This window comes from Alnus glutinosa, chromosome 5, assembly GCF_958979055.1.
Source record: "Alnus glutinosa chromosome 5, dhAlnGlut1.1, whole genome shotgun sequence".
Taxonomy (NCBI): Eukaryota; Viridiplantae; Streptophyta; class Magnoliopsida; order Fagales; family Betulaceae; genus Alnus; species Alnus glutinosa.
In genome coordinates, this window is record NC_084890.1 from 20324510 (window position 1) to 20329049 (window position 4540).

The window sequence follows — 4540 nt, forward strand, 5'->3', positions numbered from 1 at the left end:
GTTTATCAACCAGCTGTTCCTTGCTGGACACGAACTTGACAATTAAGGATTTAGCATAAAAATGAAAGTCATGCAATTTCAATGTGCTTGGTCAGACCCCGGCCGGCGATCCACACCACTAATGATGTCTGTCTATCATAATGATCGACCACCAATCAAACATAGTTGTGATGGTCGCGCTACATGTTAAGGATAAATCAACTCATCCTTACTTGAACAAGCTGTGACGACCCGTTTTTTTTTTTTTATACAAACATAAAACGAGTCATCGCAGTGGCACGACTATGTGTCGCTCAGCCAACATATGGCACATGCCCCATAACATGTACCTGATAATCAGAGTATAACATACATCTATCTATGCAGCGGAAAACATAAATCTGAATAGCGGAAATTACAACTTATACATCTATCACAAATTAATTACAACAAAGAGCCATTTAACATCTATCTGTTTGAGTCTTATTAACACTATAACAATAATGGCTTAACAAAGAATAAGTGACACAAACGTCACAAGCCATACCAAACCTATAAAATAGTGGACAACCCGTGGTCCGACAATTACAACTGTCGCGGCGAGCTTCAGTCATAATATCCCAAGCACACTGCTACCGACCCATCGACTATACCGAAGTACCTGCAGCCAAAGAAACATCATCTACACGGTTGTGGTGGTATCCACATCCGCATAGGTGAAATTATGAGTTCACCGCCTTAGTATACCTCATACTAAGACCTCAGTGGTATAAGACTAAATGAGTTTTCACAAAGAACCAACCTTTATATTATTTTAGTCGTGCGAGCACTATATTAGCCACAATTTACCAACAGCTAATGCAGCAAACACCGACTATTCAGAAATCATTTAAAACATACTATATAGCGGTGAAAACATGTAGAAGTTCCAGACATCCCTCCTTGGAAGTTTCTACATATAAACCCCTCTATAATAATACTTTTCACCGGTCGCTTGGACATATGTGCACACGATCACTCCATCACAGATATCACGTATACACATAGATCTTAAGCAAAGAACATGGCATCTTACTCTTCCATACTAGGATAACATCCTTCAACAAAACACTCGCAACACCATCTCTAATCGTATTCTAGCTTCGTGCCTTGACGTCAGTAGATCATGAGAGCACTAGAGTTAAACTCAATCATGCTAACACGTCTTTCCTGATGAACAAGAACAGTCAACCTTCCTACTCATAGACATGCCATTACTCGCACCTGGGTAGTCATGTATCCATGTACTTTCAAGTTCAATGTATGCTATTAACACATGACTATCCGATAAAAATATACATAAGATCTTTTTCATGAAGACTCTTATGCATACCAATACGTCTAGTAAAACTACTCATAACATAAAAACCTCTCTCACAAAACAATGCTATAATGCTATGCATGAACTGGGGCTGATACTGTTATGCTGCTGATACTGATACTGCTGATACTGATACTGTTATGCTGCTGATACTGATACTGCTGATACTGTTATGCTGCTGATATACTGATACTGCTGGTATGTATGCTCTATACTACATGCTCAATGTTCCGTGCTTGACCAGTATATATTGCACTACTGTGTCACGCTGAAATCATGCATTTGTTAAATCACATCCTCTCAAAACTAAACAAATCCAGCATTTTACCCAACACTTTGAAATCATTCAAAACTTAGTTTCTTTATCAAATCTACGCAGTTTCAACATGACATGTTCTCAAACAATTTGCATAATTTAAATCTCAACCGCAAAACATACTCAAACACTTTAAATCAATTAACACCTTTCACTCATGCATCAATTCTTAAACATCATTGATAATATTTGAACATAATCGAAACTAAACAAATCATCTCAAAACATACATTTCATCATATGGTTGGTTCGGTTTCATAAACAACATATATATTCTTATCAATCCAATACATATAAAAATATATATTTTCTCAGTGAGTGGAATACCCACCTCGGCTGCATTGGACTCCAACTCGAACACTCTTTGGACTCTAGTCACTTGGACTCTACATTGGAGAACCAATTAAAGTCTCCAATCCGAACATGATCCTGCAAACATTGGTATCGTTAGACTATGCTATTGAATCTCATACTCTATGACGCCTAAACTACCCGCGCTCTCACACGTCGCTTTGTCCACATCTAAAACTTAGTTAAGTGCCTAAACTATTATTAGGTTAACATTTATGTCTAGGTTCATATAATCTTTGTTTATTACTACAATGATGTATTTACTATTTTATTTAGCTTACTTATTATTGTTGCTCCTCATTATCTATGTTAATCATCTACGTAGTTTAGATTATGGAACATTAATCTTGTTCAACATATTAATTTGATAACTCTTATTAAATTAGATTGTAATCACATATGGAATATACATTCTTTTGCTAAAGCTTTTGCATCATCCTCAAAGCTAAGCATTACACTTAGGCTCTAGGTCTAACCCATGCTTAGCCTAACTTATCCCAAGGCTCCTAGTAAACACCTAAGCCCGGCATTATCAAATTCTACATAATTAAGTTAAGCCAAATAATCAAAACTTAAATAGAATATTCCAAATGATACGTTGCAAAGAATCCAACCGTTTAACATAGCTACCCATCAAATTAGGTTCTAAAATGAACATTACTCCTAATCAGTCAGCTTATCCAAAACAGCTCCTTAAATTCATAAGATATCAATCATAAACATTATCATTTCTATTCTAACAATAAGTCAAGATTCTCTTACAACCAAACCTTTAATACCCATTGCCATATATCGAAACGAATCGAAACTCCCTTATTACATATAATCGGACAAAGCCATTAAGGGCTACCCAAAAATCAACACCACAAATCCAACCATCAAAGCCCCAACTCACATCCATAAACACCATTAACGCCTCATCTTCCATCTAAACCGAACATCACAAATACCCTGAAGAATTCACCCTCAAATCCATAAAACCAACTCCAAGGATAACCAATTAATAATCAATCCAATAAGAAATTCCAGAATTTCTCAATCCAAACAACTCAATCATTTAATGAAATTAAAGAACTAAAACACCAACTAAAACTACCAAAATCTAAACCACATAATCCTCAACCCAATCGTCCATAGCCAACCAAAATCTCCCCACATCAAGCCATAAATTCTGATTTAGAATTACCATGGTAATGAACTTAACCATAAATCACAATATCAATACTATAGAAATTCACCAACAAAATGATCATCCAAAACCCTTTTGACCATCATAGAAAATCAACTCACTAGGCTAGATTGACAAAACACCCAAATTATATATTCTCATAAAATCAACTACCTAATATCAAACACTCATCAATATACTAAATAAACCTATTAGTAACCCAAAATCAACAACCTCATACATAAGCCCCATTCGGCTAATACCTAACCAACAAAAATCTAAAACACTGCTCAAAACACTACACGGCCAGCACACATCACACATAAAAATCCCATACTCCATCTCAACATCACAGTAACACAAAAATCACGGCTCAGCCGATCCAACCACAAATAGGAACTATAAAAATCAAATTAACTATAAAGCCCCAAAATTATCAAACCCTAATTCAACAATCGATAAATTAATCCACAAAAATTATAAAACTTATACCTTGGGGATTTTCCTCAATAAATCCGCCGGAAAACGACACTGGAAGTCGCCGGAAATTCACCGGAAAAACCAGCTTCACGCCGTCGGGTTCTAGGTTTCTCGGGTCACTGGGTCGCGGGTCTGAGCTCACGGTTTGCGGGTCTAGGCTACGGGTCTTCTAAGCTCACGGGTCTTCGCCGGAAACTGCTACTGGGACCGTCGGATTTCAGCTCTGGTTGCCGGAATTCGCCCCGGACTTCACCATCGAAAGACCGGGTCACACGGGTTCTCGGGTCTCACGGGTTAGATGGGTTTCAACGCACGGGTTCGCCAGAAATTGGGTCTGGGTTCCGCCGGAAATCACTCTGCCACGCCGAAAATCGCGTCCTCCAGCTCCTCCGACGTCCCCTGCGACTCACCATGGTTGGCCGGAAAACCGGACCTCACGGAGGTCAGGTCTTCCTCACGGCATCTCTCTCTCGGTCTCATCTCTCTGTCTCTCCACTCTCTCAATCACTCAATCTCTCTCTCTCATTCTCTCTCTGTGGGTCTGGCGAGAAGAACAACAAAAGAGAAAGAAGAAAGTAGAAAGAAGAAGAAAAAGAATAATAAGAGAAGCAGCAGTCGTGGACTGCTGTCCACCGTGAAGAGAAAAAGAAGAAAAAGAAAAGAAAGAAAAGAAAAGGAAAAGAAAATGGATAAGGGAGAATAAAAGGAAAATTACTAAAATGCCCCTCAACTTTAATTCTTTTATTTGTTAATTGTTATTTAACCCCCACATTAAAACTAACTATGTTTTACCCCTTACCTTAAACACTTTATTTTTCAATTATATAAACATAATCACTTAATATCCATTATTAATCTCATCTATTTAATAAGCATAATTTATTAA

At 37.6% G+C, this 4540-nt stretch overlaps 1 long non-coding RNA gene across 1 annotated transcript; it reads right to left on the reverse strand.

Annotated features, from left to right (window-relative positions):
* Positions 1–361: 361 nt before the first annotated feature.
* LOC133867823 (uncharacterized) lies at positions 362–4269 on the reverse strand. Its single transcript, XR_009900199.1, has 3 exons — positions 3667–4269; positions 1987–2084; positions 362–661 (listed from the first exon to the last, which is right to left on the reverse strand). It is a non-coding gene; the product is annotated as an uncharacterized LOC133867823 (long non-coding RNA).
* Between the last annotated feature and the right edge of the window lie 271 nt (positions 4270–4540).